Here is a 14,843-nt window from a genome sequence, read left to right as displayed (position 1 = left end):
GAGAGCCTTGCCGGCCGGCGTGGCCCACGTTTTGTCTCGTACAGGGGCTAATAACCAAACGTGTGTGTTGACTGAATCTCTGAACCATCTGATGATAGCTCATCACGCCTTTCTAAAAGCCTCACTGATGCATCCTTGTTAGGACAGAGTGCAGTCTCACCCCTCAGCTCGGAGGAACAAGCGGCTTCTGTCCTCCGCAATGTCCTTGGGCCCGTGGTGCTCCGGGGCTGCCGCCTCCGGGGATGCCGCCTCCGGGGATGCTGTGCGCTTTGCCCGGATCCCTCAGCCCTGTGCCCAGCTCCCAGAGCCATACCCCTTTCTGGAGACAAGGCAGATGCCTCCTTCTCCACAAAGGCTTTGCCAATGCCGACTGCTTCTCTAGCTTGCTCCCAGGGAAGACATCTTCTTTCTCAGTTGTGGTTTTAAAATGCCTCCTTTTTCATTTTCAGCATTTCTTACTTCTCTTTTGAAGTTTAATTTTATATATGTGTATGTCTCTGTATGTATTCACATAGGCCCATACTACGTAAAATATGCGTGTGCAGGTATGTATGTAAATCTCACTAGTAAATTTAAGAACCTAGACCACAGGGGCTGCTATTTATATATTTTATTAATTTCTTCCAGTGACATCCAGCACAGCACTTTGTGCTTGGTGGTCTAGCTGGGAGGGGCAAGCACCATATGATGGAGAGACAGTGTAGGCAGTGCTTTCTGCAGACTGATTTTTTTTTCAGGGAGCTCATCAACTTAAAAGAACCATTTTGGGCTTCTCAGAATGACATGTGACTTGAGAAATAGATCAACTAGCACAGTGATTTTCAAGTGGCTACTGAGTAGCAGTTAGGGCCAAACTGTGAACCTTTATGGACCACTTTTAAAACTGCAGACTCTTAAAAGAGTTTGCTTGAAAGAAAGGGCTAACTTGGGTGAGAATTTGGCCAAACGCAATGGAAAAAGTCTAAAGTCAATCTAATGATTTTCTGGAACTGTTAGCTGACCTTTGAAAATCATGGTGAATCTAGTGTGATTGTTTCTGGATGAATTCATAAAAATCCCATCTCCTCCAATGTCTGTGCATCTCAAATTTTATTGCACATGGCCCACATCATCTTAGATTACTGAAGTTCATCCTATATTTTATTTTTGAAGCCTGGAGGTATATTTCAGTCTCCCTGTTAGTGCCAGGAGAAAAGCTTTGGCAGTAACATTCAGTGGAAAATCCATTCTCGGATGTGCGGGGTCACAGCCGGCACCCAGAGCACGTGTGAATTTAACAGACAGGTTTAGTGGGCTGGTTGGCAGCAGAGCTTAAGACGCTGAACTCAGTAGTTTCACAGACGCTGACGTTATTCAACTTCTGGTAAAAGGCATTGCCTGTGTTGAAAGTCTGGGCCGGTTTTAACCACGTACGGTAAATGAGGCTCTTGAAGCCTCGGCAGTTCTGCATAATCATAACCATATTCTCTGAATCCTTGGAAAATTTTATCAGAAGAAAAACATGATTCAAGATGTTTAGCTATTCTCAGCTTACAAAACAATGCTATAAATTCTAGAAATTGCAATCTGAGAAAGCGAAGTATTTACCACTTTACTTTTTAAAAAACGTATTTTACTTTTAGTCGATTTTTGAAAAGAGATCTTTTTGGACCACAAGTGGTCACAGTCCTGTATGATATTTAAGCACTGTTACTGGTCCTGCTGACGGGCAGATTTCCAGAACGCGCCATCAGCGTCCCCCTTTCCTTCGTCCGTCCTCCCTTCATCTCCTGAGTCTGGTCTTCATCTTCTGATAGTCCTACTCTGGCCCGAATCAAGGACACTTCACATTCCTGAATATTAATTCTGTCAGAGCTCTTGAAAAGCAAAGCAGTTGTTTTGACATTTTAATCTTTTTTCTTTCTCTTTCCCTTTCTCTTTTTTATTTTTTCATTTGTTTCTTCCTTCTTTCTTTATAGCTTGAAATCTGTGATATTCTTTATATCTTGATTTCTTTAGGATTTCAGGTAATTTACTGTATTGAAAACATTTGTGTTTTCAGGTAGGAGAAAATTTGGACGTAATTGCAATAAAAAATCATAAAAATCAACATTTGCTTCTAGAACATTATTTATTGCATATATAAATATACATATATATGAAAGTTTTAATTTCCGTAGGACCTGGGGTTGGAAAGGACACACAAGCTTTCCTTCGATGTTTGAATCCTTCTGTACAAGAGTTTCTCCTTTTCTACCACAGGTTACTAATCCAGCCTCGTCCGGACCATCTCCAGTGTGACAGCAATTTCTCTCCATCTCTTTGCTCCACAAGAAGGACCTTCTGCTCTTATTTTGAGGCTCAATTTGTTTTTTCATCTGTCTTCTGCCTTCCCATCCTACTTTCCTCTTTTTTCTGCTTGCGGCCATTTAGAAAAGGCAAACTCTTTTTCTTTTTCCCCCAGTAGCATTACTTCTTTTTAAAATTGAAGTATAGTCGGTTTACAATGTTGTGTTAGTTTCTGATGTACAGCACAGTGATTCAGTTGCACACACATATTCCTTTTCATATTCTTTTTCATTATAGGCCATTACAAAGTATTGAATATAGTTCTCTGTGCTAGACAGACTTTTGTTTTTAAATAGGAAAGCACTTCAGATATTTTAAATATAGTTTCATAAAGTATCCTCGAAGGGTACACAAAAACGGTTAAAAATGACCACTTTTATGAAATGGGACAAAGAATGGGGAGAAGACAGAGAAGACAGTAATCAGCACTCACTGGATTTAAAGCACAGACATAGCTATATTTTAAATTTAACTTAATTGTAATAAATGCTATTATTTTAAAAGAACTTACATCCTCTGACTCTCCTTCAAAAATTGAAGTGCTTACAGGTTTCCATCTTTTCCTCACATAATAATAATTTTGAATACCTGCTGATTCTTTTTTATTTTCTCCGCTGGTGCTCCTACTTTCTTTTGAAGTGTATTTGAGGTGGCAGCCAGAATGGAACCAAAATGGTACATTTCTTGGATGGTGATTCAGTTGTGAGAATGTGTATAGATCTCTGTGCATTGATTCATACGTTCAGATCAGGTAGCATTTCACATACAACCCTTAGCGTGGGACAGTGGGGCTATCCAATCTTAATAGAAGAAATTATGACAGCCACTAAAAATGGAACAAAAAAGGATAGTAATAGAAAAAATGCCTTAACAATATGTCATTTTCTATTCAGGATGGAAATGATACGATCTTGATTTTGAGGCTGTGGGTCTTCTGACCAAATTTTCTCAACTGAACGGAGAAAAAAAAATCTAGCAAATTATTCTTCAAAACTTAACAGGACAAAAATACAGAAAATATGCATTTAAAGATGTATTTGTTTTCAAATGCATGATTTTTGTGGTGGCTGTTAATAAAAAATCTACTTTCCTTGAGAAACATCTTGCCTGTTTTAATTTTTGAATTTGACTAATTAAACATTTTTTCTTTTCAGTGATATTGAGATATTCAAAACAGCAGCATCTTAAAGGGCCAAGAATTGCTCCCCCCGCAAAAAAAAAAAAAAAAGACCAATGTTTTATGGTGAAATTATGGCAAGTGCAGAGTATATGTAACTGCAGTCTGAGGATGCCGCGGCCTTCCCGAAGGTAGAGAGCACTGCACTGTGTCAGCTCCGGCTGGGAGTTCGGCTCGTTCTCGGGGGTGATGTCATGGCAGCCAGCGAGGGCCTGGGAACGGAGAGGGGCGGGCAGGATGCTGCGGGGCAGGACTTGTGCTCCTTGCTGACCCTGTGAGTCAGTCCTCTGAGTCAGCGCATGACACGTAGACGTGGAATCCCATGAGCAAGGCTCGTGGAATGGACTCGGCCTGGGGGACATTCGTGGATGAGGGAGTTCTGCATCCTGAGTCGCTCAGGTTCTTACACTGAGCCCCCGCAGCTGCGTGTCAGCTGACCTCCCTGTGCCGTTTCTCCATCTGTGAAGGGAGGAGATCAAACTCCATCCATAGGACATTTTCTGTTTTTGCCCTTTTGCAATTATGGGGAATCACAGTGGAAATCTGAAAGGTGACACCCAGGAGGAAAACCAAATAAAAACACTCGCAAAGTGCAACGCCAGCAAGCCTCTGGGTTCTCGAAGTTTCACAAAAATATGAGTAACTATTGTTCCTAGCTGACTTCTTCTTCTCCTCCTAGTGGGGACGACGCAGTCATGAAGTGAGAAGGTTTAAAGGGATTCGACCTGAGAGGAGCTCTGCCAACAGTGGGAGCCCAGACCATCGCAGTCTCCCTTTCACTCTCATAAATCTGACATAGAGTGGTCCCGACTTGCAAAATTTCTCTTTCCTTTCAGTTTCTGCAGAAAAATGTAGACAGAAGAGCTAAACATGATCTGTCTGTAGATATTCATGATTGAAAATGGATGAAAGTAGTTTTAAATATCCAATCATTTAACCTGTTGGTTTTTAAAATAGTTCAAAATTTCCACAGAACTCAGTCAATATTTTAAATCCGTACAGGATTGCAGGGCATTGATTCTTAATGTGTGCTTTAAAATGTGCAATATTTTCTGTTCAATTTAGTGTTTCTACAGTCTTAGTGTCTGTGTTAGAGTGAAAACTGATATACATTATGCATGGAAGGCATAAACATCCAAAGAGTTGACTATGGAACCAACAGCTAGCTTCTTCCATTATGATTCAAATCTAGTTTACTTCAAAGTAAAATGCTTCAGAATAGAGCTCTTCTTACTTAAACTGCGAAGGTACTTATTCTTGTGGCAGAATTCTATGGGTGTAGAAATATTTCAGGAAAAAATAAAACAAGTTTTTCTTTTTAAAGGATAAAATGTAACTTTTTTTTTTTAAAGTGGAGGGACTGGGGATTGAACCCAGGACCTTGTGCATGCTAAGCATGTGCTCTACCACTGAGCTATACCCCACCCCAAAAATAAAACACATTTTGAGATTCTTAGGATATAATCTTTTCTATTGTCAAATTAAAGTCACTGGTAACTAGCAAGTTAAATTTATTGAGGCCAGATTTATGAAGCATGGGAGGAGAATCTGTTTTCTGGAGAAATCTCATGAAAAATTTGAGAGTTGTGGAATTATGCTGATTCGGAAAGAATGTTCAAATAAATAGAGAATTAAAAGAGTGATTTTATAGCACAGGGAAATATATTCAAGATCTTGTAGTAGCTCCAGTGAAAAAGAATATGAGAACGAATACATGTATGTTCATGTATGACTGAAAAGCTGTGCTGTGCACCAGAAACCGACACAACATTGTGAACTGTCCATGACTCAATAAAAAGAAAAGAGTGATCTGACGGCCAGTGGACAATGATCCTTGCTTGTATATGGGGGGACAGTCTTTGGAATTAAAATTAGTTCCTTTGTGCAGTCTGCATCTTAGAAGAAAAACTAATTTTGGGACTTGGGGCCAAAGAGGAGTGTGATGTCAGAGCAATACAACTGAGTTTATCGTTTTGTCTTTTTAGTGAATTCTTCTCACAGCAGGGACTATTCGGAAGTAATCGTGGGGACATTGCTGTGGCTTGGTTTACATCCGCCCTGGCTCCACAGTTGAAATGAGCCGGGCAAGCTCCCGAGACTGGACACTCCCTTAGGCCGTGAGAGCTTCCTGGCTTTATGCTGGCCAGAAATGACAGCACAGAGTGTTTTTACAATAACCCCACTTTTGGGTAAAAACAGGAAAGGGAGAGGCATGTTAAAATTAAATATTTTATAAGATGAACAGACCCAAAAGAAAATAGAGTCGTTTCCTTTCAGTTGGAGGAAAACTAAAATTGAGTCTGATTATCCAAATTATTTCCTTGCCTGTTTTGGAAAAAGTATCCTGAAACACCCTTCAAAGATGATCAGATTTCCGTTCTTTTTTTCTCTCTGAACCTGGACTCCCAAGCGCAAGTGACGGTATTTAACTCAGCATTCGGCCCTGCTTGGAACACTCACCTGGTTGGAAAGACACACTGCAGGCAGGCTGCCGATGCCAGTTCTCAGGATCAGAGCCTGTGCTTTGCGTACTTGGGGATGCTTCCCCTATTGCTTAGCACTGAAGCAGGTTCCTGGAGCCTGTTTTGTTTCACCATGTCTCCGCGGCAGCAATCAGCTGCTGCATACCACGTATGTTTTACTTAGCATTCACTGCCTGTGTCATTCTGAAGTCCTAACTCTCATATTTCCTAAATGACGGAAAGAAGCCAGCCCCTATTGTTAATAAATACAATATCATTCCGCAGACTGTGAAAGGGACAGCGTCACTAGCTAAATGGACTCTCAGGAAAGCGCAGACCATCCTTCGCCTCTTCGCATTTTCCTTGGGGCCTGTTCTGGGGCGGACAATACCCGCGTTTCCTGTGTCTGGCCGTCAATGCTGTTTCCCTCCGTTCCTTTTGAAACAGCATCCATTTTTCTTCTGACACGACTGTTACCCTTTCCAGCGTGGCAACCTAGGGCGAGCAGCAGACATCAGTAAATGCTACGCTTTTTCTTTAAGGCTTTTCAAATTTTAATTAAAAAGCCAAGCTCTCGCTGATCACCTGCAGGAGTGCGACTCTCCATGGTTACCTGCCGCCCGGAGCGCGGGGCGCTGAGGAATGCTGATGAGCGCGCCGGCCGAGCCGAGCGGGCGCTGCTGGGGGCGCCGTCCGGCTTCCTCGGACGCACGTGCGGGCGCACAGGGAGGCGGGGCGCGGGAGCTGCGCGTTCCACCTGCCGTTGTCCCCTCCTGGCTCCACAGTGACGATCAAGATGTACTCTGAATACCATGTCAACACTGGGGGAAGAAAGGTTTTCTCTAGCCGCAGGAGAAATGACCTGCAGCACCGGTTTGACGGTCACCTCGATGACGCTGATCCGTTTAAGCTGTGGATAATCGTCACGATGGTGCGTGTCTGGGGGAGACAGCCTTTTCTGTGAAGGAGGGTGGCGTCTGAACCCAGACAGCAGACCTTACAGGAGAGCTTCGTGGTTATCTTTTTGGAGAATGAAAGAGAAAGTTCTTGGCCCTGTGTTGTCTCCCAGACACGTGAACACTGGCCTTCAGGCAATTTGAAAGAGAAAATAAAATTCAGTGGATAAAATCTTAGACCTTCATTTCTAATGAAAGAAAAAAAAACCTAAGATAATCGTGTTTCCAAGGGGTTTTATCTTCTCTTCAACTCAGCTCTGAAGGTTAACGTTGGAAAAAAAATTATTGTAAAAACAAAAGACACCTGGCACAGCAGAACAGTAACCCCCGCGTCGCGGCGAAGCTGTTCTTTACCGCAAGCTCCCTAACCTCAGGGTTTTTTTTTTTAAACTGAAGATAGTGTTTTGTATAATCGTGGAATCACCATGTTTTTGAGCTTCAGGGACCTTTGATAGAACATACCCAACTCAGAAAGTGAGACGTGGAGAAGCTGTCTCTAGCTCCAACCACACAGTGAATGGTGAATGAAGCTGGGAGTAGAACCCAGGGCCTGGACCCCAGGTTTCTCATTTGGAACAAACAATTCAAGGCAGTAGATACAGTACTTGATTCTAAGATGGGTCGTGCACAGGGCAGGGTGCACAGGTCAGAGGATTCTGTCCTGTGCTTGGTTATGATGCAGCATCTACAGCACTTAAATCGTGCCTGGTGGCTCCCCGCCTCCATGTATTTGTTGAATGAATAAATGAATGGGCACATTCTTATATGATTTGAATATTTCAATTTGCTTTCAAATATTTAAAATGCTGGACCACCCAATAAGATAATTCTGCACCTTTTTATTTTGGCTCATGCTGGGTGTGCCTCAGTCTAGAGGTTTAATTGGATGTGGTGACTTTGACAAATGTCTGGTAATAACGGGGAACCACTGTTATCCTAACTTACCGAGCCATGTGTTATAGACTAGTTACCTTATCCTTCAGAGAAGCAATTACAACACACTTAAGCAATATTCATAGAAAGCCCAACATATAAGAATCAAAGGAAAAAATGAAAACAAAAATATAGCCCCACTGAGTAAGTAGCTACCCTATTCCAGGCACATACGTTTATGCAATTCCTACAACACATCCATAATTTGATACTGTCTGCATGTTTTAGAGATGAGGAAACCAAGTTTCAGAATGTGTTAAGTAATTTTCTCAAGGTCATAAAACCAGTAAGTGAAAGAGCTAGGGTTTGAACCCAGTTTTACTACAAACTCTGCTCTTTCCAAAACACTGTGTTTCATTACGACTTCCAACCACAATCTCCTAATCTCTGTAACATGGAAGTCCACACACTTCAAAATGAGTCCTCTTCAGTGACCTGATGGAATGATGGTCATTTGCATCACTGTGTGGGCAACATTATCTGTAAAGTGTGACTCTTCCAGCTACTGACATCCTACTTTGTTGGGGTAATCGAGGAAGACTTCCTGAGGGGGTGACCTTAGAGCTGAGGCCCAAAGAAGGAACAAGGGCCAACCAGGCTGCCGTCTCGCAGAAAAGGCAGAAGGAGCAGGTGCAAAGTCCCTGGGAAAAAATTAGCTTCTTGTGTGAAAATTTGATGGAGGACCCCAGTACCTAGAGTGAAGCGGACGGGAAACGACAGAAATAGAAGATGACGTCACAGGAAGGGAGGAGGCATTCAGCTCTTACAGAATCTTGTAGGCAAAGTGCAGAATTAAGAGTGTCTTTAATCACAGTGGGAAGAAACGCTACAGTTTTAAGAAGAAATGGTCTGTGATACCATTTATGCTTTAAAGAGGTCACAGAGAGGAGAATGCACCGAGGGGAGCGGAAGGGAAGGCGGGGGATAGTTGAAGAGTTAGGCCGCTTAATTTGTGGACACTCAGTGAACGCCTCACTGGGACAGAAAGCAATAATATAACCTCATGTGAAATATGGCCACTATTTTAAACTAAAAAAATAAATAACAAAAAACGCCAGAGTCACAGTTCATAGTAAGGTATATATCAGAGTGCCATTCAAGAAACAACATACGTTTAGAAGAGAAATGATTTTAAACAGTTCTGAGATTTCTTCTTCAGATCATTTGGATAGGCTGTAGGAGGGGAAAAAAAGAAAGAAAGAATAGGAAAAGCCACAATGAAAAGCACGTCAGACTGAGTGTTTGCCACACCTTTTCCCACGTGGTGAGAAGTCACCTCTCGCCCAACCTGCACCGTTCTCCTGAGCGGAATGCCGCAGGGAGCCCAGCCCTTCCCACCCCCTTGACTCTTTCTCTTTCACACTAAAGTAAAAACATGTAAAAATAAAATTTGATTTTGGGTAAAAAGAAACTGACCACAGCATAAGAGCCTGAAAGATAATCATTATTAGAAATACTCTGATTTTGCTGCGCCTTTATTTACAGTTTGTAAGTGACGGTGTGTTTGTGTGTGAGTGTGTGTGTGCGTGTGTGTGTGTGTATAAAGGCTTTTTCTTGTCTTCCAGTAACAGCTGCCCTTAGTTTTCTTAGACACAGCGTGTGGGATTTTTAACCTCTTTATTGAACACGAGCATCAACACATATAATGTTGATTAATAACCCAAAATACCAGAAATCTAAGTTTGTTCTAAAATTGGTGAGAGGTCTTTTGCTGAACTGACTTATGAAGACTTTTTCTGTCAGCACTTCAGTTTCCCACCTTGCCTTTTGCCCAGAACTGCTCAGCAGTCCCTCCTGTTCATTCTCCTCCCTAACTTACTGCTCTTTCTTTCCTTTTGCCTTTAAAACATAAATACTGCATTTCTACTGCATTCATTTTTCCTTTTCAATACTTTGCTTGTAACTATTCTTTATGTTTTTTTTTTTTACCTATTTTCAACCTTCCTCCAATCTCCTCAAATCCAGAAATACACTGAGGGGAAGAGGGGTGCAGGAAGAGATGTCTCTGGCAGAGTGACATGAATAAATGTCACCTGAACACGTTTGCTTTCTCTTTTCCTATGACTCAGATGTTGGGACTTCCGGCTGGGGGACGCACACCCCCAGGGTCCGTGACGTTTCTTCCGGGCACAGCGTGGACAGAGCGTCAGGTTGTTCCCCCTTCAAGGTGTCCACACAATCATTTACATATTTTACTTCAGTGTTGAGTGTCCCTAATCCCTTCCCTAACTTCCAAGAGCCAGGTCTCTGATTTGCTCTGTCATGAAGCACTAAGAACCAATGAAGTCAGGGGTACTCCTGTGGATGAAAAGGCTGAAGTCAAGAGTGCCACTGAGCAATTAACCCAAGGCTGTTGAGAGAAATGGGGCAACGATTTCTGGTTTCTGAAATCAACAACGTTTAATCTAACCACGAGTTGTCTCCATGCATTCCATCCCCATTATGTTTGAAGTAAAGAAAAAGTAAATAATTCTCCAAATAAAATATCTGGGAGCTTGCTCATTTTGCTTGCCATTTTTCTTTTGGCTTTGAAAATGGCGGGGATGCTGAGCGGCAGAGTGTAGTTTTCCCTCGACAGTGTGTGTCGTAATAGTGAGGGTTACCCTTCTACTTTCCCGTATGCGTCCAGGGACAATGTGGCTAAGCTTTGGCCAGTGAGATGCAAACAGATGTGTCATGTGCTTTAGGGGATAGGCAAGTCATTCCTTTCCCCTTTGCCTCTTCCTGCTGGCAGGGATGTGAACCTAGGGGTGCGCCTTCTTGGACCATATGAATGATGCCAAGCCCCCAGGAACCGCAGAACATCGTGAGAGGACAGGGTCTGAGCTCTTGTGATTTTTTGGACCAGAGCCATGAAGTCACTCAGACTCGTATGAGGGATAAATACTCCACCCTGTGTCTCTGTCGCACTCACATCAGTTTATATCCTATGTAAATAGAGTATCAAAATATCCTGCTGAAACAATGTAATATTCAGACAAATCAACTTTTGAGATTAGGTAGGAAAAAAGCCTGTAAAATGTTAAGTTCAGTCTTAGCAATTTGCATGAGTAGCCCCGCTTACGCTGTGTTGACTTTGTTACGTATGAGAGCTGACTTCTATTTTGGTGAATGAGAAATATTTCATCTTAGCGATCCTTATGGGTGAGTTTACCCTGCGCAGCATAGAAATCGACACACTGAACCAAACGAATTGTTCTGGGTGACAACACTCACATTAGAATCACACATTTCAATACAGAAATCAGAAGCGTGTTTGAAATAGTGATTTTTGTAGTGTCTTGCGAAGTTCCTCACCTTTTGGAAGATGAAATAGAGCAGATATTGGAGATTGCTCAGGGGTAGACCCCAGAAGGGGTATACCCTTCCTGAATCTCTTAATTTTGGGATATAATTTCTACATAAAGCATAAGACTAGAATGGCCAAACATATTAAGTAGCCGTTCTGGACCCTTAATGAGGATAAGGTGCACATGAGGATGGAGAGAGAGTAGAGCCAGGAGGCGCTGTAAGAGCCAGTCGGCACGCTGGCTGGTTCAGTCACCCGTCCCCACACGTCGTACTCACACAGCATCGAAGTGATCGAACTCGTGCTGTAGAAAAGCCATGCATGGCTTCACATCAAAGACTTAAGAAGTTTCTTGAGAATTAAAGCCTCGAATCTTAGATCTGTGAATGCCCAGGGTCTGCAGGATGGCATTGACTGCTTTGCTCTGTTTGACTCTCTGGGGGGCCCCTTCTGACAGGTGCTACCTAACAAGCCTTTAGTGGTGAAGCCACGGACACCAGGAAACACGGGGCCGGAAGCGGCTCGGTTCATGTAGTAGCAGACGCCGGGGGCAGCAGCGGGTTGTAAGTGTCGGGTCTGTCCGACAGCACCCGTGCGATTTCCTGGTTTGTGGCTCACACCCTGAAGAGGTCCTGCTTGGCAGTATTCAGGGCTACGGGCTGATCACGCACACTGAAGGGTCTCTGGGTAGACACTGTGCTTACATCCCCGGTGACTCTGGGAGCACGCTCGCCACTGTAGCTGCTCACTGGAATCCTCAGATAATGGCCAGGCAGCGGCAGCAACAGAGGAAACCCAGGCTGGGAACTGCTCCGCATCAACCGAAGGGCCCCAAGTGGGATCATGTGTGAAAGAAGTCTTTCCAGGGGGACCGGCACTGGCCTCCTTTACTGAGTCCTTGCCCAGGTTCAAAGGCTTGCTAAGTACTTTCTATGGATTATCTCACTGAAGCTTTAAATAATCAAATGGCATAGTCACCATTATTTTCTTTTTTCTCACCATTATTGATTTAAAAAGGAAGCAGACTTAGCGAGTTTAAGGACATTGCCCCCAAATCACATAATCGATCACCGACAACGCCAAGACGCACATCCCACTTTGTCTTATTCCAAAGTTCACGCTCTTGATAGGAAGTGTCAGTCTACTTATTAACAGAACAAATAACCATATTCCATTTATTGTAAGAAATGGAGTCAATGCGATGTACATTTTCACGACACAGTGGCTTGGTGTCTTGTCCAGGCAAGGTCTTTCCTAAACAAGCAGTTGAATCTATTTAGTGTATATAGTCCCTCCTGAAATGTCCGTTTTCCAAAGATTTTACTCCTGTTATGGAAGCTTCTGGCAAAATGCACTTGGTCGCCCAAACACGTCGCACAGTATCCCGGTGGGCTTTGCTGTTCCTGTGGAGATGCTAGGACACTCTTGTCAGCGCTGCTTCCATCAGGGGACCCTCTCAGGCTCGGACAGCTGTGCGATGCCATTGGGTGACTGCAGGTGTCTGGAAGAGAAGAAAGTGCAACTGGTTTCCTCTTTGCCCCTAATTGGACCGATGTATCAATGATCAGAAGTTAACTCCACATTTGAGAAATAGTTAGACTTTGGAATTGAAATGTTATCTCTGGAAGTTGAAATAGTGTAGCCACATCAATGTTTAAGGTAGGGTATACGTTTGTGGGGTTGAAAGGTTTAAAAAAGAAACGAAGTTGGAGAAAGGGAAGAGGAATGTACACTTTATAGGATGTTATAGCACATGAGTTATTCTGCAAACACGTGGGAGAGAAAGACGGGACATTTTGGATTTCCCTCAGGAACTCCTTACTGACGACAAACCATTGAAAATATAGTCAAAATGGTGTCAGTGTGGCATATAGTTGCCTCTTTCAACCATTTCTAGAAACTCAGATTGATTTATATAAATAAGCCAAATAGAAGACTTTGCCTTTTAAGTGAAAAGTAACTCAGTTAAAAATGTTTGTCTCAGTGGAAATTAGGTAGAACACCTCTTTTACAGAGACTATGTTTATTTAGTATCTGATAAATAAAATAAGATGTGACAGTCTTACATTTACACGTGGCTAAAATTGGGAATAACATGCAGTCATTAAAATAATACCTTAAAAGAATATTTATTAGTATAAAATTTAGGAAGTATGATTAAGGGGAAACAATTGTAAGATATTATATAAACGTGAAATGTGGACATTATGATTCCATTCATAACATCTCTCCACCTGTCAAGAATAATATAGAAAAAAAAAAGGAAGTATTTATTATACAGGAAAATGTATCATTTTATTCTGGATGGTGTTTTCCAAATTTTGCAAAGTTTCTACAATAAACATTTGTCTCCTAACAGAAACATTTTATAAAACTAAAATTAAAACAAATGTTTCCTAAGACAATACTTAGATGAGACACTGGCGATAGAATCCACCTTCTCTTGGAGGAAGTTTCGAGGCCAAGGACAAGGGGTCCATGGGGCTGAGGGGGACAGTGGTGGGACTGCGACTGAGGAGGTGACTTGGTGTGGTTAGGAGATTGGTTACACACAGAGGGGTTGAGCAAATAAGCAAATATATTGGGTCTTTCTAATGATTATATTCGGCTTTTGCATCTTTGGCAGAAATGGGACAGAACTGACACCGAGTTCTCACTGCATCCGTCTGGGGCTCACAAATTTCACTCGTGGTGATGCTAACTTTGATCACTTGATTAAAGTGGGCCTTTCAGCCTCCTTTGCAGTAAAGTTTATTCTCCTCTTTGTAACTAACAAGGATTTTGTGGGGCAACACTTTGAGGCTCTGCAAATGTCTTTTTGCTTATCAATGTTCTAACCTAATTGATTAATATCAGTATGAGTTCATGAACTCCTATTGTATTCAATTCTCTGTTACTGTCATGCCTTTATGACCGAGTATCTCAGATGTCGTCCCAGTGGATTCTCTTCAAGCTGATCCCCATGTCCTTATAACACATCCCCGCCATTCCTGGAGCACTTCCTTACTTTCTGGCAAAACCAGATGTTCAGATTCGTCTGTTATTCTCATTGCCCCGGTTCTGGGACAAGCCCCTTCTGCAGAGTCCGGGAGGAACACGGTATTTAGAAACCGAGATCTGGGCGCAGGGTGTTGCCGCAGGGACACTGCTGCTCCCTCTGCCATCTGGGTGGGCAAAGCAAGGGAACATACAAACGGAGGCACAGATACAAGCACTCATACATTTATATCTGCACTACTTTTTCTACCTGGCTCCATATACTACAGAAAAAAATGCGTTCACATCAGTATTTCCAATTGCAATTCAGCACCACAGTGTTCATTCTATGATTTCCCTTTTCCCTGTGTCTGACTCCTCCAACGTTGTCCCGTTGTTCTTAATATGCTTAGTCATGTAATCAAGCCCCTGTATGCAGCCAGTCTCCAGCCGCCAGCCCTCGCCCGGCACAGGAGGCCTCCTCATTGGCTCCGCTCTAAGACACGTTGCCGCTTATCAGATACGTGATTTGCAATTATTTCTCCCATTCTGTAGGTTGCCTTTTCATTCTGTTGATGGCTTCCGTTGCTCTAAGAAGACTTTTAGTTGGATGTAGTCCCACCTGTTTATTTTTGCTTTTGTTTTCTATGCTTTTGGTGTCAAATCCAAAACGCAGCACCAGGACCAATGTCTACACGCTTACCCCTGTTTTCCCCCAGGAG

Source organism: Vicugna pacos, chromosome 23 (genome assembly GCF_048564905.1).
Source record: "Vicugna pacos chromosome 23, VicPac4, whole genome shotgun sequence".
In the NCBI taxonomy this organism is placed as follows: Eukaryota; Metazoa; Chordata; class Mammalia; order Artiodactyla; family Camelidae; genus Vicugna; species Vicugna pacos.
The sequence above is the reverse complement of the archived record's forward strand: the minus strand, read 5'-3'. Positions refer to the sequence as shown.